This window comes from Kogia breviceps, chromosome 4 (genome assembly GCF_026419965.1).
Source record: "Kogia breviceps isolate mKogBre1 chromosome 4, mKogBre1 haplotype 1, whole genome shotgun sequence".
Lineage (NCBI taxonomy): Eukaryota > Metazoa > Chordata > Mammalia > Artiodactyla > Physeteridae > Kogia > Kogia breviceps.
Genome location: NC_081313.1, coordinates 175081713 through 175105007, shown reverse-complemented (window position 1 = coordinate 175105007; position 23295 = coordinate 175081713). Strand labels below are relative to the sequence as shown.

The window sequence follows — 23295 nt, the reverse complement described above, 5'->3', positions numbered from 1 at the left end:
ATACATGGGTCTGGATTCTTTCACTTAGCAAAACAAGTCTAAGCCTCACCCATGCTTTGAGTGAATCAGTAGTTGGTTCCTTTGTGTCCCTGAATCGTAGTCCGTTTCATGGAATTCTACGGTTTTTCCACTCCCTCTTTGAAGATCATCTTGGTTGTTTCCAGTTGTTAACGATCATGAGCAAAGCAGTAAAGACTGCACGCAGGTTTTATGTGGGTGTATGTTTTCCAGTCCTTTGAGTAAATCCGAAGGAGCATGATTGCTGAGCACGTGGTGAGGGTGTGTGCGGTTTTGTAAGAAACGGTCAAGCTGTCTCCCACGGTGGCTGCCCCATATGCATCCCCACCGGTGCCGGACGAGAGTTCCCATTGCTCCACGTCCTCGCCAGCACTTTGGTTCTTATTCTGCACGAGTCTTTCATGAGGTAAACGATTGGCAAATCTTTCCTTCCACTCTGTAGCTTTTTCATTCTCTTAACTGTGTCTTTTGCAGAATGACAGTTTTACATTTAGATACGGTTGTACTTGTCTCTGCTTTCCATCATGATTTTATTAAAGTTCCTTACTGATGGGCACTCATGTTTTTCTGATCTGGCAAATGCACAGGGGCCAACGGAGGGCTCCAAGCTTAATGCTCTTCCCACCTGTAGAGGATGCTGTCTGTCACCTCTGCGCTCTTAGCTTTAACAGTGTGTTCATGGTACCTGATGACCCCCAACCAGAACCCTCTGAGATTCCTCGGCCTTCCCTCATAGCTGTGACCTCGCCGCTGGGGTGAGACGGACACGGTGACATTGACTTGGTGTCAATGTGCACATCTCTTAGGAGCGAGGTGAACAAGCATATTTTATCATTCCTTCCTTTTTTTGGTGAACTCTCCCTTCTTATCATTTCTCATATTTTTGCCTTGTAAGAGATTGATTTGTAGAAAGTCCTCACCCATTAAGGGCATTAGAACTGTAAATATTTTCCACAGTTTCATAGTTTCTTTGAGTTTGATTAGGGATTTTTCCCCCATGCAGATACTTGATTTTCATGTGGTTGAATCAGCCACTTTTTAAAGTGGAATCTAGGATCTTGTCTGACTTAGAAAGGCTTTTGGTAATTACAGTAGCATTAGTGTAACCTTTACCGATGTCTTGTAGCTGGTGTGCCTAGTCCCTCTTCCACACTTTTACAGGGTTTCCCAGCAGTTCTTGCTTAGTTACTCTGCATATGAACTTTCGAATCAGCTCCTCTAAGCCCTGAAACAGCTGGCACGACATCTTGGGGCTCCTCCATGTCGTCGACTCAGGTCACGCACGTCCTCAGGGCACCGTACCCCATGTGGTCTCTGACTCCCCCCCAGCCGTGGGAAGGGGTCGGCAGGCTGGGCACGTGGTCCAGTTCCTGCAAGGAGGGCCCTCGGGGGTCTGTAACTTCTCAGAACTAAGACCCCACTAAAGCAGAGCAACGTGAATAAGGCCCCGCGTGGGCACCACACCAGCCTCCCTGTGCTGTCGGCCTGGTTCCACCACGTCACCTGGCGCAGGTGTCCCCCTCCAGCTCTGGCTCCCGAGGAGGCCTGTGCGTGCCTGAAGGGGGGCGGGGCATCCCGCTCCTCCTCCGCACCCAGAGGAGCTGGAGCAGATGGGTGCTCCCCAGATTTGCCCCCCAACTCCGTCTAGGAGTGGCTGGGGGTACAGACTGAGGGGCAGGGGCACGGGCTCCAGGACTGCCCAGAGGGCAGGAATTAGCAGACTTTCCCATCCTTCACCCCTGCCTTCCGTCTTCATGACAGGAAGGGCCGGAGCCCAAGCCAGCAGGACTGGGTGGACCCTCTGTGCCAGGCGCCCCTGACCAGTCCCTGACCAGCGGTTGAGGTGGCTGGGAACCAGGGACGTGAACCCACCGCTCGCTGTCAGCTTCTGCCCCGCAGTCAGGGTGTCAGGTGGGGCCCCAGAGGACAGGAAACAGGACAGAATTGGAAATGACTGTGGCCTCGGCCGGTTCTGCGCCCACCGCCCTCCCCTTGCGCAGCCCCTGACCCACAGGGCCGGGCCAGGCAGCGACAGCCCAGGTCCTCACTCCCCAGGGGCAGGGACGAGGGGCGGCACCCCCAGGGCCCGGACCCTGCTCAGTCGGCCCTCTCCTGCCTCCTGCTCCCGCCCTTGAACCCTGGCCCCAGCACAGCAGCCACCCTGGCCTGGAGACCCCACAGGCCATGGCCCCCGTTCATCCTGTCCCACCCCTGGGTATCTAAGCCTCCTCCCTGGAGGGAAGGAGAAATAAAACTCCCTGTTTGCATAGGACATGGTTTGACTTTAGAAAATTACAGGGTATCGACAAAAACACGTGTAGAAGGACAGAGAGGGCTCAGCAAACCCATATATGTGTCAGTGGGCGCCTCCCTGCTGACAAAGATCAATGGCGTGGAAACCAAAGACACCATACCGGCTACAGTCACGCCCGGGAAAATAAGATATTGATATATATGTATAACCGAATCACTTTGATGTACACCTGAAACATTGTAAATCAACTATACTTCAATTTTTTAAAAAAAGCAAAAAAAACCCAAAAAACAATAAATGCCAGCAAAACCCAAATCTCTGTGGTGATATACAGGGAGTCAGGGCATACTAAACACTGGTGTGATTCATGACAGACAGCCACTGTCTCTGGCCTCTGGGGAGGGGCGGGCTGGAGACTTGAGCTGTCTTGGAAAAGCTTGGGGGGTGGGTATGTGGATGTCTGTTGTGTGAGTCTTCATAGTTGTGCATCTCTTAAATTTTGCATAGTGAAATGTGGAACATCAGACGAAACTGGGAGTGGGTCAAGGGAACAGCAGCCGAGTAGCTGGCTGGTCTTTCAGTTTTTACCAGATGAGGTCACCTGCTGCCTGCTCAGTACCGCCTAGGCATAGGGTCTCTGGGAAATCACAGTTTGGAATTAAAGATGAGCGTGAAACTACCTCTATCCCCTTTGCCAAAATGTTCAGCAGAAATTTGGGTCCAGGCACCAAAGCTCTATTATTTGGGGGAAGAGTTTGCAGAGACCTACCGACTGTGCAGGAGCTCTCATATAACCACGGTCTGAAAGCAAACAGCCCACAGACTCCAGTCTTTCAGGGGTGCTTAGAAAACTAAGGAGTGAAATCTGGGTTTTTGGAAGTAGGTTTTAAGGACTGTATTTCTTGGAGTAGTCCCATAAAGCGTATATTTGTTGCAGTGTGGCCATGTCTAAAAATTGAAATCAGTGTAAATGTCCATGAGGAAACAGTAGTAAACACCAGGTCCATCCTTCTTAGGAAATAGCACAGGCATCAACAAGAGGGCGAGAATTATATGCACGACATGGAAGGATGGCCAGGTTATGAAATGAACTAACAGAAGCAAGTTTTGCAAGAGTTTAAATTCCCCAAAGTAGAATTGCTGGGTTAAAAGATGTGTGTGCATTCACACTTGTTTGGGTGGCTACAATTTAAAAAAAAAAAACAAACAGAAAACTAGAAAATAACAAGTGTTGACAAGGGTGTGGAGAAAATGCAACCCAACAAAATGCACTGTCGGTGGGAATGTAAAATGATGCAGCTGCTGTTTTTGGTGATTCCTCAAAAAGCGAAGTGAAGAATTACTGTATGAGCCAGCAATTCCACTCCTAGGTGTGTATCCAAAAGAACTGATAGCAGGGGATCCAACAGATACTCATCCAACCATGTCCATCGCAGCACCATTCACAGTAGCCAAAAGGTAAAAACAGCCCTCGTGTCCATCCTCACATGTACGTGGTCCATCCATACAATGGAATACTATTCAGCCTTAAAAAGGAAGGACGTTCTGACACCTGCTACACCATGGATGAAACCTGAAGATAATGCTGAGTGAAAGAAACTGGTCACAAAAGGAAAAATATGGTGTGATTGCATTTATATGAGGTCCCTAGCGTACCCAGAGTCATAGAGGCAGAATGTAGATTAGAGGTTTCCAGGGGATGGGGGAGGGGGATGAGGAGTTAGGGTTTAATGGGGACAGAGTTGCCATTTTGCAAGGTGAAAAGGGAGCTGAGGATGAATGGTGGTGATGGTTGTTATGTGTATTTTATCACACACACAAGCTACCTAGAGGAAAAAAGGAAATCATACAGTTACTTGAGGAAACCATGGGATTATCCCTCTCTAAGCTTTCCTTAGGAAAAGTCTTCCTAAGTATGGCTCTAAAGCCAGAAGATGAAACTTTGATAAATCCGACTCCATAAAATAAACTTCTTTGTGGCCGAAGTCAAAAACTTACTAGGAAAAAATATTCACCTCCCAGATCCCACAGGTTCAGGGCTCAGTCCTACAAGGCTGTCCCCACTTCAGATGCCAACTACAAGTCCCAGGCTGCCCCTGGCACTTCTGACTCAGTGGCTAAAGAAGAGGCCTTCCATGACCTCTCCTCAGGTTTGATAATTTGCTAGAACAGTTCACAGAACTCAGGGAAACCCTTAACTCGTGCCTACGAGTTTATTATATAATAAAGGATACAGATGAACAGCCAGATGAAGACATACATAGGGTGAGGTCTGGAAGGGTCCCGAGTGCAGGAGCTTCTGTCCCTATGAAGTCGGGGTGCACCACCCTCCTGGCACGTGGACGTGTTCACCAACCCAGAAGCTCCCTGAACTCCAAACCTTTGGGATTTTTATGGTGCTTCATCACGTAGGCAAGGTGGATCATTAGCTCAATCTCCAGCCTCTCTCCCCTTCCCAGAGGATGGGGGTGGGGCTGAAGTTCCAAGCTTCTCACCATGGCTTGATCCTTCTGGCACCCAGCCCCCATCCTGAAACTATCCAGGGCCTCACCCAGAGTCTCCTCGTTAGAACAAAAGGCACTCCTATCACCCAGGAAATGACAACAGGTTCAGGAGCCGGAGCCAGGATCCAGAGCCAGAGACCAATATACTTTCTGTTATTTCACGTATGCCAACACCATTTATTGAACCCTCTGTCCTTTCTCCACAGTTTTGAGATGCTGTCTTTTTTTTTTGGCCGCACTATGCCGCATGCAGGTTCCCCAACCAGGGATTGAACCCACCCCCTCAGCAGTGATAGTGCAGAGTACTAACCACTGGACCTCCAGGGAATTCCTGATACTGTCTTTTTAAAAGAAAATTTATTGAAGTATAGTTGATTTGCAGTTGAGATGCCGTCTTGATGATCTATCTATTAAATACCTGTATTACAAAGTGAGTTTTACATTACAATTTACTTAATCTGTTATCGACTGATTCTTTCTAGAGAAAGCTATAATGAATATTCTTGTACATATATCTTTGATTCCTGCCCCCCATCCACCTAGAATTGCTAGTTTAAATGGGGTGACTTTGGAAATTGATTTAAACAAAAAAATCTAGCAGAGTCTTCAGTTCTGTTTGCTTTCATTTCCAAACGGGAAAAGGGAAACATCGAGAATCATCTTAAGGTTTAGCAAAGAAAACTCAGGAGTATTTAAACACTTCTCAAGCTACCCGATGGTTTTAATATGACCAGGACAACAACTTAAAAAGATAAATAGTCTGAATTAGATTTTTTTGTTAAGTGATTAAAGATACTTTCATGGGACATAGAAATAATCTTTGTGGTATGGGTGTCTTACAGGCCTCCCTTTGTAAGATATATTTGCAAATTCATATTTCCGATGCAGCCTGCTTTTCTACAGCTGTGAAAAAAAGGGATAGTGTGGGGCTTCCCTGGTGGGGCAGTGGTTGTGAGTCCGCCTGCCGATGCAGGGGACGCGGGTTTGTGCCCCGATCCGGGAAGATCCCACATGCCGCGGAGAGGATAGGCCCGTGAGCCGTGGCTGCTGGGCCTGCGCGTCCGGAGCCTGTGCTCCGCAACGGGAGAGGCCACAACAGTAAGAGGCCTGCGTACCACAAAAAAAATAAATAAAGGGGGGTTGGATAGTGAAAGAGACAGTTGTCTCCTTATCTTGCTAGGAGTTCTGTTACTAGCAGTTTGGAGATGGTATTTTAAGGCCAAAACATGAAATTCCTTTATTTAGCATGAAGCCAGTAAAAGCGTGTAGGCTTAAGAAGCTCAGAAATTTAAAACAGGGAGGGAATTCCCTGGTGGCCCAGTGGTTTGGACTCCATGCTCTCACTGCCAAGGGCCCAGGTTATATCCCTGATTGGGGAACTAAGATCCCACAAGCCGCATGGCACAGCCCCCCAAAAAACCCAAAATTAAACAGGGAAAAAAGATAGATGGGGTTGTAAATGACACATGACTTGAGGGATTTATGTCCTATGGCTCTGCATGCTTTTAAGACATTTTCTGCATTATTGCCAAATTTCAAGGACTTCTTGTCTGAAGGCAAAGTGGTAACAGCCCTCTCCCCTCAGGAAGGCTTCACCTACAAGGTGTCTAAGACTCAGGAGGGGTGAGAGCGAAGATTCTGGCCAGAACTAGAGAGCCACAGTGGTGGCAGGATGAGGGGCTTGGCACTAGAGTCAGCCTTGGGTATCCACGGGTTCCACATGCTGGGATCTAACTGATCTCGGGTGGCCTCAGTCTGCAGAGACTTGAAGCAGGATTTCAGTCCCAGGCCAGAGATTGAAGTCAGGCCACAGCAGTGACAGCACTGAATCTTAGCCACTAGACCAGTGGCCGGTGGCAAGGCCCTGGCCCGTCAGCTGTGTAGAAATGAATTTCCACATAGAGACGGAAAGTAGTGAAGCAAGTAACGTGTTTATTAGGAGGAAAAAGGGTATGTGTGGATAGACACGTGGGCAGGCTCAGAGAAAGAGTCGTGCCCTAGTGGTAGTTTGTATCACTCATCTGGGGCATTTCTTCCGGGTCTCCTTTGGCCAGTCATCTTGCTTTGCCTGGTTCTGAGTCCAAATTTGGTTTATCTCAGGGTCCTCCCATGTGTGGGCGCACATCTCTTAGGCAAGATGGATTCTGGCTAAGTGGCCTATGGGTAGGTTGATATCACCTACTATATCGGTGGCACTCCTTCCCTTTTTGACCTTCAAGGAGCATTTCTGTGTGTGTGTAGTCAGGAAGGTATTCTTGACCTCGAGAATGAGAAATATGTGGTCTCTTATTTGGGCAGGGCTTAGCTTCTCCTCCCTCCTGCTATTTTGGAGTATCTTTCCACAGGGGACAAACTCCACCTGCCCAGCCTGGGACCCATCTATCTCCTGCCTTGCAACCAACCATGGATGGAAAATACTCAGGAGAAAAAAAATTCCAGAAAGTAAAACTTGAATTTACAGCTATTTACATATCATTTACATTGCATTTACAACTATTTACATAGCACTCCTACTGTATTAGCTGTTGTAAGTAATCTAGAGATGATTTAAAGTATATGGGAGAGGACTTCCCTGGTGGCACAGTGGTTAAGAATCAGCCTGCCAATGCAGGGGACACGGATTCAAGCCCTTGTCCAGGAAGATCCCACATGCTGCAGAGCACCTAAGCCCATGTGCCACAACTACTCAGCCTGTACTCTAGAGCCCGTGAGCCACAACTGCTGAAGCCTGTGCACCACAACTACTGAAGCCTGCACGCCTAGAGCACGTGCTCCGCAACAAGAGAAGCCACTGCAATGAGAAGCCCACGCACCGCAACAAAGAGTAGCCCCCGCTCGCTGCAACTAGAGATAGCCTGCACTCAGCAAAAAAGATCCAATGCAGCCAAAAATAAAAATAAAAATAAATAAATTTATTAAAAAATAAAAATAAAAAAATAAAGTTTATGGCAGGATGTGTGTAGGTTATATGCAAACACTATGCCATTTTATATCAGGGTCCTGAGCATCTATGGATTCTGGTATCCCAGGTCGTGGGGGGCGGGGGTTGTCCTGGAACCAATCCCCCTGGATACTAAGCGGGAACTGTACTGGGTTTTTCTACCCCTCAGGTCCTGAAACATCATGCAGCAATTTAGGGAAATCTTTCTACACTGTGTTAAACACTGGTGTAATCTTTTTTTTTTTTTTTAATTTTATTTATTTTTTTTATACAGCAGGTTCTTATTAGTTATCCATTTTATACACATTAGTGTATACATGTCAATCCCAATCTCCCAATTCACCCCTCCCCCCCCCCGCCACTTTCCCCCCTTGGTGTCCATACGTTTGTTCTCTACATCTGTGTCTCTATTTCTGCCCTGCAAACCGGTTCATTTGTACCATTTTTCTAGGTTTCATATATATGCGTTAGTGTACGATATTTGTTATTCTCGTTCTGACTTATTTCACTCTGTATGACAGTCTCTAGATCCATCCACGTCTCCACAAATGACCCAAGTGGTGTAATTTAAAAAAAAAATTTTTTTATTGAAGTGTAGTTGATTTGCAATGTTGTGTTAATTTATGCTGTACATCAAAATGATTCAGTTTATATATGTGTCCATTATGGTTTATCACAGGGTATTGAATATAGTTCCCCATGCTATACAGTAGGACCTTGTTGTTTATCCATTCTATATATAATGGCTTGCATCTGCGAATCCCAAACTCCCAGTCCCTCCCTCCGTCATCCCCCTCCCCATTGGCAACCACAAGCCTGTTCTCTATGTCTGTGAGTCTGTTTCTGTTTCATAGATAGGTTCATTTGTGTCATATTTTAGATTCCACATATAAGTGATGTCATACGGTATTTGTCTTTCTCTTTCTGACTCACTTCACTTGGTAGGATAATCTCTAGTTCCACCCATCTTACTGCAAACACTGGTGTAACTTAAACACATACTGACCTTTTAATACCCCTGCCCTACGACCCAGGCTCATCCTAAGTGAAAAATCCAACACTCCTCTCTGCCGTTCAGCTAAGGATGCCTTGGGTTTCTCTCTCACTAAATTCTCCAAGATACTGTACTGATTGAATTCTACAAGTCACAGAAGGGAGGCAGTGACATGATTCTCCCTTGCATGCATGCATGTATGTATGTATGTAGTTTGGCCCCATGCGGCTTATGTGATCTTAGTTCCCCGACCATGGATTGAACCTGCCACTCCCTACAATGGAAGCCCAGGGTCTTAACCACTGGACCACCAGGGAAGTCCCTCTCCCTTGTATTTAAAGTGTGTGAGGGACTTCCCTGGTGGTGCAGTGGTGAAGAATCCGCCTGCCGGGATTTCCCTGGCGGTCCAGTGGTTGAGACTCCATGCTTCCACTTCAGGGGACACGGGTTTGATCCCTGGTTGGGGAACTAAGATCCCCACGGGCCACGCAGCGGCACCAAAAAAAAAAAAAAAAAGGGACACCGCCTGGTCTGGGAAGATCCCACATGCTTCGGAGCAGCTAAGCCCCGTGCGTCACAACTACTGAGCCTATGCATTGCAACTACTGAAGCACACGTACCTGGAGCCCATACTCTGCAACAAGAGAAGCCACCGCAATGAGAAGCCCACACACCACAACTAGAGAAAGCTCACTCACAGCAATGAAGACCCGACGCAGCCAAAAATAAATAAATTTATTTAAAAAACAAAATAAAGCTTGTGAAAAGGAGAGCAGGGCATTGAGTCAGTCACCATCCACCTGTGCCAGGGCAGGCCAGACTGAATCTTAGATCCTGGGGACACCAGGGTGATCTAACACTTGCCCTGCAGAGTATCAGGGCAGTCAGACACCGTCACAGAAAGGACAGCACATCTGGGGGGATGGGAACCAAAATGTCAGCTAACAGCGGTCCTTTGCCTGGGGTGGGAGAATGAATTAGGATTTTTTTCCTTGTTGCTTACCAGTATCCTTGTTGCTTACCAATATCTCCGAAGTATTTTACATTAAATATGTAATTCTATAATTCAAGTTAAATAAATATTAAAGAGCTGGCAGTAGACTAGAGGATGCTTTGGTAACAAGGGAGGGGGCTGGGGACACAGAGGTACAGTGGACAGGATGGAAGGGGAGGAGAAGGGTCCAGAGCTGAGGGATGAAGCTTCTGCTCCAGCCAGGGGAGTGACAGGGACCAGATTTCCTCTCCCATCTGACACAACTCCCAAATTGGGCAAGATGTATGAAAGAAGGTTTTCAAGACACTGGACATGTCTTGGAGGGACAGTGGCTCCTGAGACGCACGTGACCGCACCAGTGTGCTCCTTGAGAAAGTTCCAGGCTGTGGTTCTGGGGACCACATGCTTCGGAGCAACTAAGCCCGTGCGTCATAGCTGCTGAGCCCATGCACCGCTCTCTCCCCGAGCGCCCAGGGAGCTGAGAGTCCAAGCACACCGGGGCAGGCGGACGCCACCCGAGTGCCCCTCGCAGGGAATGCGTGAACACAGGGGAGGATGTCCCCGCAGTGGCACAGCACGTGGCAGTGAAAAGAAACCAACTCCTGATCCAAGCTGCCACCTGTCTGAATGACGTGGTGGACGGAAAGAAGCCAGAAGAAAATGGTACATAGTGGATGATTCCCAGCTATTTAAAAGTCTAGAAAACGCAGCCGTCTTTAGTGACAGAAAGCACATCAGTGGTTGTCTGGAGGGAGAGGGGAGTGTGGTTCACAGATGCTTCGTGGGTATATACACACGTCACAATTAATCAAATTGTGCACCTTAAGTATACACAGTTTACTGTATGTCAGCTATACCTTAATAAAGCTGTATTTAATAAAATTAATAGGCTTCAGTTTTAGGTTTACAGAAAAACTAAGCATACAGTAATGAAAGTCTCCACAGACTCCCCACTAGCCCCCGTTCCCCTATCCAGTAGTTTCCCCTATTAGTAACATTTTGCTTTAGTCAGGAACATTTGTTACAATTGATGAACCTACAAACAGATATATATATATATATATATTTACTCTTTGAAGTATAGTTGATTTACAATGTTGTGTTAGTTTCTGGTGTACAGCAAAGTGATTCAGTTACAAATATACGAATACATTCTTTTTCATATTCTTTTTCATTATGGTTTATCACAGGATATTGAATATAGTTCCCTGTGCTACACAGTAGGACCTTGTTGTTTATCCATTCTTTACATAATAGTTTGCATCTGCTTATCCCAAACTCCCAATCCGTCCCTCCACCATGGCTCATTTATTTTTATCGTTGAATATATGCCATTGTCTGGATGTACCATCGTGTGTGTGTCCGCTCACCTATTGAAAGACATGCTCAGAGCTGACTGGGCGGGTTAAAGGCAGACACCACGGAGCGGCAAAGCAGGACGAGTTGTGGCGCGTGGTGACCACCAGAGGGCGCCAGATTCCCTCTTCTCTCTCACCAGGACGGCACCAGCCATTTCCCCGCTCTCCTAACCCCACTGTTCCCTGCGCTAGGGTTGATCGGGTCTTTGCCTTGAACTAGGGTTGATCTGGAAACCACTTGTGGGAAAAATTAAGTTGGACTTGTTTTCTTCAGATTAAAAACCAGGGTTTCATGATTAGATGCATGACGGGGGGCGGGGAAGGGGTGGTACTTTGTTGAGCATTTATGGGGTCTTGTCCAGAATCTCCCCCCCAAAGAAAGTTAACTGAAGAGTCAGCTGGATCTGCCATCTGTAGAGATGAACTTAGCTGTTGGGGGGCGGGGGAGGGGGGAGGAAAAGCAGCCCCGAGCCTGATTTCCCATGACTGCAATGCCAGCGACCCCTTGCCCAAGGCTGCTTGCATCTGTTTGGATGAGAAATCAGGGGCCCAGCAGAAGGGGTGATGGCTTGGAATCTTTGGTCCGAGGGACACCCCCCCCTTCCTCTATCTATTGATTACGTTAAGCTGCTGTTGCGGGCTGCAGACAGAGCTGCCTTCCCGGGTGTGTGCAGGGCTCCCCGCGTGGATTCAGGGCAGGTGATGCGTGCCGTGTCTTCACCCTGTGTTCTCAGTTATGGCTCTTTAAGGAAGATAGTGCCTGTTCCAGAAATACTGATCGATTTTTTCAGAATGTATTATTAAAGGCTCAGAATAAGGAATCTTATGCCTACAAATAGGTTTTAAATTAATTCATGATAACTTATTATACACTGAATCGTATTGAGGGACGATTATGCATTTAAAGCCATGTAAGTGTTCCCATGAAAACTTGAGTGAAGCTGGAACTTTTATTATTTATTTATTTATTTATCGCTGTCTCGAGGCATGAGGGATCTTAGTTCCTCGACCAGGGATGGAAACTGCGCCCCCTGCAGTGGAAGCAGGGAGTCCTAACTACCGGACCGCCAGGGAATTTAAAACTTTTTTCATTCCTTATTTCCTAGTCTCTCGCCTTCATCCCCTTTTAAGGAAAATGATATCAGTTCATTCTGGTGAATCCGGAGCAACCTGGACAAAGATAAATTGACCCCAAAGAGGACTTAAAGAAAATCTAGTTCCTTTCTACTCTGGTGGTACCTGGGATCCTCAGACCCTCATGCAACATCTCACCTATAGAGAACAAACTAGTGGTTACCAGGGGGAGAGGCAACATAGGGGTAGGGGAGTAAGAGGTACAAACTATTGTGTATAAAATAAGCTACAAGGATATATTATACAATATGGGGAATATAGCCAATATTTTATAATAACTATAAACGGAGTATAACCTTTAAAAATTGTGAATCACTATATAGTACAGCTGTAACTTATATTGTACATCAACTATACTTCAGTAGGGCTTCCCTTGTGGTGCAATGGTTAAGAATCTGCCTGCCAGCGCAGGGGACGCGGGTTCGAGCCCTGGTCTGGGAAGATCCCAGTGCTGCGGAGCAACTAAGCCCATGCGCCACAACTACTGAACCTGCACTCTAGAGCCCGCGAGCCACAACTACTGAGCCCACGTGCCACAACTACTGAAGCCTGCGCGCCTAGAGCCCGTTCTCTGCAACAAGAGAAGCCACCACAATGAGAAGCCCGCGCACTGCAACGAAGAGTAGCCCCCGCTTGCCACAACTAGAGAAAGCCCATGCGCAGCAACAAAGACCAAAAGCAGCCAAAAATAAATAAATAAGATAATTAATTTTAAAAAACTATACCTCAATTAAAAAAAAATTTTGGAATTCCCTGGTGATCCAGTGGTTAGAACTCCAGGCTTCCACTGACGGGAGCCTGGGTTCGATCCCTGGCCAGGAAACTAAGATCCTGCAAGGTGTGCAGTGCCACCAAAAAAAAAAAAAAAAAAAAAAAAAAGGAAAAACCAACCAAACAAAAATCTCACCTAAATCCCTGCCTGCCTCCAGGAGCCAGAAGTCCTAAGTCATGAAGTAGGAGATTGCTGGGGAGCCCAGCCTGGGATCAGGGAGACCTCAAGGGTAGGTAGGTGCGTCCCAGGCAGAGGACACAGTGTGGGTGGGCTAAGACCACCAGGTCACGTGATCCTGGGCCCTGGTACAGAGCTGGACGTGGTCCTTGGCAGCTGGGGTGGCACATGCATTTTGTAGAAACTAATAGCCTTTTGTTTTGTAGTTTTAGGTTTACAGAAATATTGAGAAATGAGTACAGAGTTTCCATATACCTGCCCACTTCTCCCTGCCCCCCCCCAAGTTTCCCCAATTATTAACATCTTGCATGAGGGTGGTGCAACGGTGGTAGAGAGTGAAGTGAGATTGATGCATTATTAGTTAAAGCCCATAATTTACAGCAGGGCTCTCACACTTGGTGTCATACAGTTCTATGACTTTTGACAAATAATGACACGTATCCACCCAGTATCATACAGAAGAGTTTCACTGCCCTAAAAATCCCCTGGGCTCCACCTTTTCCTCCCTCTACCCAACCTGGCAACTACTGATCTTTTACTGTCTCTGTACTTCTGTCTTTTCCAGAATGTCATACGGTATATAGTGTTTCCAACTGGCTTCTTTCACGAAGAATTGAAGGAACCTCCATGTCTTTTCATGGTTTGATAGCTCTTTTTTCTTCTTTTCCTTTCTCATATGCTCTTTTGTTCATTGTGGTGAAATACATATAACATTTACAATCGTGATAATTTTTTTTTTTTTTTGCGGTACGCGGGCATCTCACTGTTGCGGCCTCTCCCATTGCGGAGCACAGGCTCCGGACGCGCAGGCTCAGTGGCCATGGCTCACGGGCCCAGCTGCTCCGCGGCACGTGGGATCCTCCCGGACCGGGGCACGAACCTGCGTCCCCTGCATCGGTAGGCGGACTCTCAACCACTGCGCCACCAGGGCAGCCCCGTGATAATTTTTAAGTGTCCGGTTCAGTGGCGTTCACATTGGAAATACATTCACATTGTTGTGTGGCATTGCCAACCATCCATCTCCAGAACTCTTCTTATCTTGTAAAACTGAAACTCTGTCTCCATTAAAGATAAATAGCGCACTTCTTCTTTTACTTAAAAATTTTATTGTTGTAAAATATGCATTAAGTATATTCACGTTGTTGTATAACCATCCCCACCATCCATCTCCGGAACTTTCTCATCTTCCCAAACTGAAACGTTGTCCCCATTAAACACTGACTCCCCTCCCCCAGCCCCTGGCACCCACCCTCCTACTTCCTGTCTCTATGGATCTGACTCTTCTAGGGACCTGCTATAAGTGAAATCATACAGTATTCGTCCTTTCATGTCTGGTTTATTTCACCGAACATAACATCCTCCAGGTTCATCTATGTAGCACGTCAGACGTTCCTTCATTTTTAAGGCTTACTGATAAACAGGGACTTACTTCTGTCACACTGCTGTTTATTTTCTATATGCTGTATAGCTTTTTTGTCCCTCATTTCCTGCATTACAGTTTTCTTCTGTTTAGTTTTTTTTCTTTTAAGTGAAACGTTTAAATGCCTCTCCCATTTCCTTTTGTGTATATTCTATAGCTATTTTCTTTGTGGTTGCCATGGGATTGCATTCATCATCCTAAAGTGATAACACTCTAATTTGGATTTATACCAGCTCAATGTCAATAACACACAAAACTGCTCCTTTACAGCTCCATCCCACTTTTTTCAGTTGCTGTCACAAAATCGTATCTGCATACATAGTGTGACCAAAAACATCAACAAATAATTTTTAAAGTACATTAGTTTCTTAAATTATATATAAAATGGCTTTTAGACTAATAATTGATTTTTTTTTAAAAAGTGTATCAATCTCTTAAATCATGTAGAAAGCAAATAGTGGAGTTACAAACCATTGTTACAATAACAATAGCTTTTATAATTGCCCATGTATTTACATTTATTGGGCTCTTTATGTCTCCATGGCTTTTTTTTTTTTTTTTTTTCTGTTTTAGCTGTGTTGGGGCTTCGTTGCTGCGCACGGGCTTTCTCTAGTTGCAGCGAGCAGGGGCTACTCTTCATTGTGGTGTGCAGGCTTTCTCATTGCGGTGGCTTCTCTTGTTGCTTCGCACCAGCTCTAGGCGTGTGGGCTTCAGTAGTTGCAGCATGCGGGCTCAGTAGTTGTGGCCCTCGGGCTCTAGAGCACAGGCTCAGTAGTTGTGGCACATGGGCTTAGTTGCTCTGCGGCATATGGGATCTTCCCTGACCAGGGATTGAGCCCACGTTCCCTGCATTGGCAGGCGGATTCTTATCCACTGTGCCACCAGGGAAGCCCCAGGCTCCATTCATTTATTTTTAACATCTTTATTGGAGTATAATTGCTTTACAATTTTGTGTTAGTTTCTGCTGTATAACAAAGTGAATCAGCTATATGCATACGTATATGATATACCCTCCCTCTTGCATCTCCCTCCCACCCCTCTAGGTGGTCGCAAAGCACCGAGCTGATCTCCCTGTGCTCTGTGGCTGCTTCCCACTAGCTATCTATTTTACGTTTGGTAGTGTATATATGTCAATGTTACTCTCTCACTTCGTCCCAGCTTACCCTTACCCCTCCCCATGTCCTCATGTCCATTCTCTGCGTCTGTGTTTTTATACCTGTCCTGCCCGGAGGTTCATCAGAACCATTTTTTTTTTTTTTTAGATTCCATATATATGTGTTAGCATATGGTATTTGTTTTTCTCTTTCTGACTTACTTGACTCTGTATGACTGACTCTAGGTCCATCCACCTCACTACAAATAACTCAATTTTATTTCTTTTTATGGCTGAGTAATATTCCATTGTATATATGTGCCACATCTTCTTTATCCATTCATCTGTCGATGGACACTTAGTTTGCTTCCATGTCCTGGCTATTGTAAACAGTGCTGCAGTGAACATTTTGGTACATGTCTCTTTTTGAATTATGGTTTTCTCAGGGTATATGCCCAGTAGTGGGATTGCTGGGTCATATGGTAGTTCTGTTTTTAGTTTTTTAAGGAACCTCCATTCTGTTCTCCATAGTGGCTGTATCAATTTACATTCCCACCAACAGTGCAAGAGGGTTCCCTTTTCTCCACACCCTCTCTAACATTTATTGTTTGTAGAGTTTTTGATGATGGCCATTCTGACTGGTGTGGGGTGATACCTCCTTGTAGTTTTGATTTGCATTTCTCTAGTGGTTAGTGATGTTGAGCATCTTTTCATGTGTTTGTTGGCAATCTGTATTTCTCTTCTTTGGAGATATGTCTGTTTAGGTCTTCTGCCCATTTTTGGATTGGGTTGTTTGTTTTTCTGATATTGAGTTGCATGAGCTGCTTGTATATTTTGGAGATGAATCCTTTGTCAATTGCTTTGTTTGCAAATATTTTCTCCCATTCTGAGGGTTGCCTTTTCGTCTTTTATGGTTTCCTTTGCTGTGCAGAGGCTTTTAAGTTTCATTAGGTCCCATTTGTTTATTTTTATTTTTATTTCCATTACTCTAGGAGGTGGGTCACAAAGCATCTTGCTGTGATTTATGTCATAGAGTGTTCTGCCTATGTTTTCCTCTAAGAGTTTTATAGTGTCTGGCCTTACATTTAGGTCTTTAATCCTTTTTGAGTTTATTTTTTTGTATGGTGTTAGAGAGTGTTCAAATTTCATTCTTTTACATATAGCTGTCCAGTTTTCCCAGCACCACTTATTGAAGAGGTTGTCTTTTCTCCATTGTATACTCTTGCCTCCTTTATCAAAGATAAGGTGACCATATGTGCATGAGCTTATCTCTGGGCTTTCTATCCTGTTCCATTGATCTATATTTCTGTTTTTGTGCCAGTACCATACTGTCTTGATTCTATAGCTTTGTAATATAGTCTGAAGTCTGGGAGCCTGATTTCTCCAGCTCTGTTTTGTTGTGGTTTTTTTTTTTTTTTTTTTCGGTACGCAGGCCTCTCACCACTGTGGCCTCTCCCATTACAGAGCACAGGCTCTGGACGCAGGCTCAGCAGCCATGGCTCACAGGCCCAGCTGCTCCGCAGCATGTGGGATCTTCCCAGACTGGGGCACGAACCTGTGTCCCCTACATCGGCAGGCAGACTCTCAACCACTGCACCACCAGGGAAGCCCCCAGCTCCGTTTTTCTTTCTCAAGATTGCCTTGGCTATTCGGGGTCTTTTTTGTCTCCACAAAAATTATGAATTTTTTTGTTCTAGTTCTGTGAAAACTGCCATTGGTAGTTTGATAGGGATTGCACTGAATCTGTAGTCATTTTCACACTGTTGATTCTTCCAATCCAAGAACATGGTATATCTCTCCATCTGTTTGTATCATCTCTAATTTTTTTCATCAGTGTCTTATAGTTTTCTGCATACAGCTCTTATGTCTCCTTAGGTAAGTTTATTCCTAGGTATTTTATTCTTTTTTTGCAGTGGTAAATGGGAGTGTTTCCTTAATTTCTCTTTCAGATTTTTCATCATTAGTTTATAGGAATGCAAGAGATTTCTGTGCATTAATTTTGTATCTTGCTACTCTACCAAATTCATTGATTAGCTCTAGTAGTTTTCTAGTAGTATCTTTAGGATTCTCTATGTATTGTATCATGTCAACTGCAAACAGTGACAGTTTTACTTCTTCTTTTCCGATTTGGATTCCTTTTATTTCTTTTTCTTCTCTGATTGCTGTGGCTAAAACTTCCAAAACTATGTTGAATAATAGTGATGAGAGTGGGCAACCTTGTCTTGTTCCTGATCTTAGAGGAAATGGTTTCAGTTTTTCACCATTGAGAACAATGTTGGCTGTGGGTTTGTCCTATATGCCTTTATTATGTTCAGGTAGATTCCCTCTATGCTTACTTTCTGGAGAGTTTTTATCATAAATGGGTGTTGAATTTTGTCAAAAGCTTTTTCTGCATCTATTGAGATGATCATATGGTTTTTATCCTTCAATTTGTTAATATGGTGTATCAAATTGATTGATTCATGTATATTGAAGAATCCTTGAATTCCTGGGATAAACCCCACTTGATCATGTTGTATGATCCTTTTAATGTGCTGTTGGATTCTGTTTGCTAGTATTTTATTGAGGATTTTTGCATCTATGTTCATCAGAGATATTGGCCTGTAGTTTTCCTTCTTTGTGACATCTTTGTCTGGTTTTGGTATCAGGGTGATGGTGGCCTCGTAGAATGAGTTTGGGAGTGTTCCTCCCACTGCTATATTTTGGAAGAGTTTGAGAAGGATGGGTGTTAGCTCTTCTCTAAATGTTTGATAGAATTCACCTGTGAAGCCATTTGGTCCTGGGCTTTGGTTTGTTGGAAGATTTTTAATCACAGTTTCAATTTCAGTGCTTGTGATTGGTCTGTTTATGTTTTCTGTTTCTTCCTGATTCAGTCTCAGAAGTTGTGCTTTTCTAAGAATTTTCTAAGAAAATTCCATTTCTTCCAGGTTGTCTATTTTACTGGCATATGGTTGCTTGTAGTAATCTCTCATGATCCTTTGTATTTCTGCAGTGTCAGTTGTTACTTCTCCTTTTTCATTCCTAATTCTGATGATTTGAGTCTTCTCCCTTTTTATCTCGATGAGTCTGGCTAATGGTTTATCAATTTTGTTTATCTTCTCAAAGAACCAGCTTTTAGTTTTATTGATCTTTGCTATTGTTTCTTTCATTTCTTTTTCATTTATTTCTGATTTGATCTTTATGATTTCTTTCCTTCTGCTAACTTTGGGGTTCTTTTGTTCTTCTTTCTCTGTTTTAAAAAAATTAATTTATTTATTTTCTTTTATTTATTTTTGGCTGAGTTGTGCCCCCGTTACTGCATGCGGCCCCTCTCTAGTTGCAGTGAAGGGGGGCCACTCTTTGCCGCAGTGCTCAGGCTTCTCACTGAGGTGGCCTCTCCTGTTGTGGAGCACGGGCTCTACACATGCAGGCTTCATTAGTTGTGGCTCGTGGGCTCTAGAGCGCACCCTCAGCAGTTGTGGCGCACGGGCCTAGTTGCTCTGCGGCATGTGGGATCCTCCCCAACCAGGGCTCGGACTTCTTTTTTTTAATGGGTGGTGCTGTATTCCTCTCTTACTGCTTGTTTGGCCTGAGACGTCCAGCACTGGAGTTTGCAGGCAGTTGGGTAGAGCTGGGTCTTGGTGCTGAGATGAGGACCTCCGGGAGGCCTCACTATGATTAATATTCCCTGGGGTCTGAGGTTCTCTGTTAGTCCAGTGGTTTGGACTTGGAGCTCCCACCACAGGAGCTTGGGTCCTGCATCCAGCCTGGGAACCAAGACCCCGCAAGCTTCGTGGCGCAGTTAAAAAAAAAAAAAAAAAAGGAAAGAAAGAAAGAAAAAAAGGAGCAGTACAATATCAAAGAATAAAAAACAAAATAAAATTAGAAAGATAAAAATATATTAGGAAAAATAAAACTATAAATTGAAACAACTGCAACAAGGTAAAATAAAACCACAACAGAAAAAAGAAAAAAAAGGAGTGGGGGACAAGCCAAAAGGAGAGAACAATAACAAAGTATAAAGAATAAAATAAAATTAGAAAAATAAAAGATTCCATTCACTTTTCATCACACTCTTTTTATCTCTCTGTTACTCAGATTCAGTAATTACTATTGTCCTATCTTCATTTATGCTGATTCTTTTTCTACCAGCTCAAATCTGCAGTAGAATTTCTTTTTCAGCTTTTTTTAAGGCTTTATATCTCTTTATTGATATTTTCTTTTTGTTCATACAGGTACTCTTGCTGTCCCCTTGTTCCCAATTTATAGGCAAGTGGCAGAACCTGAATTCAGACCCAGGTAGTTTGGTTGAAGTCTGAGGTCTTAACCATTGCCCTTCCTTGCCCTGGCCATGACTTCTACATTAGTTCACCTCTGTGGAGCCTATCACCCTGGGACTTCTTGGTTAGTTACCTAAGAGGATACAGGGGCCAGGGGGCAGGAGACCCTGTAAGATGACATGCGTTAAGTGAGACCATGTGCTTTAGCCTAACCACGCCCCCAAAATAAAAAATACAAAACCAGAAAACTCTCCATCTCGTTCAGAAGGCATTTAAGGTAACTAATTTTCAGCACATACCACATTGGAGGAGGAAACAAGATGGCCTTTTCTTCAGCCCTCAACACTTGCTAAATGGTTTCCGGTGACTATGAGGACAGCATAGGTTATCTGTTAACCATGAAAGTCTTCACACTGTCTTGTACACCCCTCCTGGTTCCTCTTCTACTTCTCCCCTCCTTGTTCACACTGTTCCTAGCTCTTCCCAGGCTTGGTTATACCTCAGGGTCTTTGCACTTGCTGTTTCTTCAGCCTTAAAGCTTTTTTTCCCCACATGCCTGCCTGGCTCCATCCCTTCACCTTGGCTTTGATCCACATCACCTTATTTAAAAGATTGCTCCTGAGCACCCTGCTGAGATCCCTCTCTAGCCTCATGTTCTACTTTGTCTTTCTCCCAAGTATTTTTTTTAACATAACTTTATTTATTTATTTATTTTGGCTGCATTGGGTCTTCGTTGCTGCTTGCGGGCTTTCTCTAGTTGCAGCAAGCCGTGACTCCTCTTCGTTGCAGTGGGCAGGTTTCTCATTGCGATGGCTTCTCTTGTTGCGGAGCGTGGGCTCTAGGCTTGAGGGTTTCAGTAGTTGTGGCACGCAGGCTCAGTAGTTGTGGCTCGTGGGCTCTAGAGCACAGCCTCAGTAGTTGTGGTGCACGGGCTTAGTTGCTCCATGGCATATGGGATCTTCCTGGGCCAGGGATTGAACCCATGTCCCCTGCATTGGCAGGTGGATTCTTAACCACTGTGCCACCAGGGAAGCCCTCTCCCAAGTATTCAGTGATGTTTTCTGTGTCCATTTCCCCCATTAGATGAAGGTCTGAAGGAGCAGGGATCTGTCTCTCTTGTTCACCAGTTCCTCTCTGGTGCCTGGCCTGTAGTGCACACTCGGTCAATGTTATGGACGGAATGTTTGTTCCATCCCGATTCGTATGTGCAAACACTAACCCCCAGTGTGACGGTACAGTACGTGGGGAGTTTGGGAGGTGATTAAGTCATGAGGCTGGAGTCCTCAGGAATGGGACTTGTGACCTTACAAAGGGAACTCAGGGAGCTCTCTTGCCCCCTTTTTCTACCGTGTGAGGACACACTGAGATGTCCCTCTATAAATCAGGAAGTGAGCTCTCACCAGCCATCAAATCTGCTGAAGCCTTGATCTTGGACTTCTCAGACTCCAGAACTGTGAGAAATAAATTCCTTTTGTTTATAACTGTTAAGTCTATGGTATTCTGTTCTAGGAGGCTGAGCAGACTAAGACAGTCATTATCTGTAGTTAAATGAATGAATTTACACCCTGCACCTTATGTTCTGCAGAGAAGGCTTTCTCTACAATGACCTCACAATGACAACAAATGGAAAATCCCACCCACTCACTGAGCAATTATTGGCACTTACGGGATCCCAGGCGTTAGGTCCCAGTGGCTATAGGTTATATTTAGGTTTCCTGCCATCATAATGCTACATCTTTTTCAAAGACCAAGATTCCTAATTGTCTCTCTTCTTTTTTTTTTTTTTTTTTTTGCGGTACGCGGGCCTCTCACTGCTGTGGCCTCTCCCGTTGCGGAGCACAGGCTCCGGACGCGCAGGCTCAGCAGCCATGGCTCACGGGCCCAGCCGCTCCGCGGCATGTGGGATCTTCCCGGACCGGGGCACGAACCCGCGTCCCCTGCATCGGCAGGCGGACTCTCAACCACTGCGCCACCAGGGAAGCCCTGTCTCTATTCTTGAGACCATAGGTTGGAGGCTGCTCCATTTCAGCATGTGGTCACTGGAATATCCCTTCACCTGTAGGATTTCGGGCCATTACTCCATGTAGCTCTGCTTTGAGATGCCACCTTGCAAAACAGTTGAGACCATTATGAGCCCTTTTGCTCTTAAAACATTGTAAACTTGATCTACAGAGATGGAAATAGTTTAAATGGAGATTTAAAATGTACCGTATCTTTTCCTCTCCCAGGTCTGCCTTGGTCCCTGGGCAGCCATGTTCCTGGGGGAGATGAAGGTGATGTTGATAGGGTACAATGTTACCATGGAGATGACTGGGACTGATCCTATGGACCGTGTTCTTGGAGTTATGCAAGTGACATTGATAGGGTATAATATTACCATAGAGACAGCTGGGCCTGGTGCTATTAGCTGCAATCATCCTAGCTATTATCCTGGCAAAGAGGGTGTGAGGAAATTAATTTGCCAGCAGCTCCAAGGACATGCAACTGCTACAAATCTGAGTTAGTTTGTGTTTCTACCAACAGATCCACGAATATCTCCTGGAACCACTGTGAAGATGTGAAGATGGAATATGCAAAATCGCCAGAGAGGATGCCAGAAAAACCTTTGTTGAAGGTTTGTTCCAGATTGATTGCCTGATAAAGCAGAGATGTTTGTGCCATTTGTTTTAAAGCATAAACACAAAGGAAGAAAGATAAAGATCAAAAAAGCCCACCTTGAAAGTTCATAGTGGGTCTACAAATCAACCTCAAGAAAAGAGCAGCTGGGGATATGGCTCTATATGCTTTTTTTAAAAAAATATTTATTTATTTGGCTGTGTCGGGTCTTAAATGCGGCACGTGGGATTTTTCATTGCAGCGAGTGGGCTTCTCTCTAGTTGTGGCGCACAGGCTCCAGAGCGCGCAGGCTTAGTAGTTGCAGTGCGCAGGCTCTCTAGTTGTGGCGTGTGGGCTCTAGGGTGCGCGGGCTTTGCTGCCCCGTGGCGTGTGGGATCTTAGTTCCCCCACCAGGGATCGAACCTGTGTCCCCTGCATTGGAAGGCGGATTCTTAACCACTGGACCACCAGGGAAGTCCCTCTACATGATGTTGCACCTAGATTTTTGAGCAGATTTTTAGTTTTATTTCAGTGGGCTCACTGTTTCATGTATTGAATTTTCGCAAAGTAAATTTTCTGTCATTAGCATATGTGGCAGCTAGTATCGCTTGCTCTAATGAGAAGATAAGAGTAAAAACAGATGTGATGACAAGCACTGTGGAAATCGGCATGGCAGTCCCTCGAATTGTTAAAAACAGAACTACCATATGATCTACTTCAGGGCATGTTCCCCAAAGAACTGAAAGCAGGGTCTCCCCTACACCTGTGTTCACACTAGCATC

The 23295-nt window shown here is 45.1% G+C and overlaps 1 pseudogene; it reads left to right on the top strand.

Moving 5' to 3' along the window:
• Nucleotides 1-22549, top strand: part of LOC131755575 (GTPase HRas-like) — a 28387-nt pseudogene extending 5838 nt beyond the window's left edge.
• Nucleotides 22550-23295: the final 746 nt, after the last annotated feature.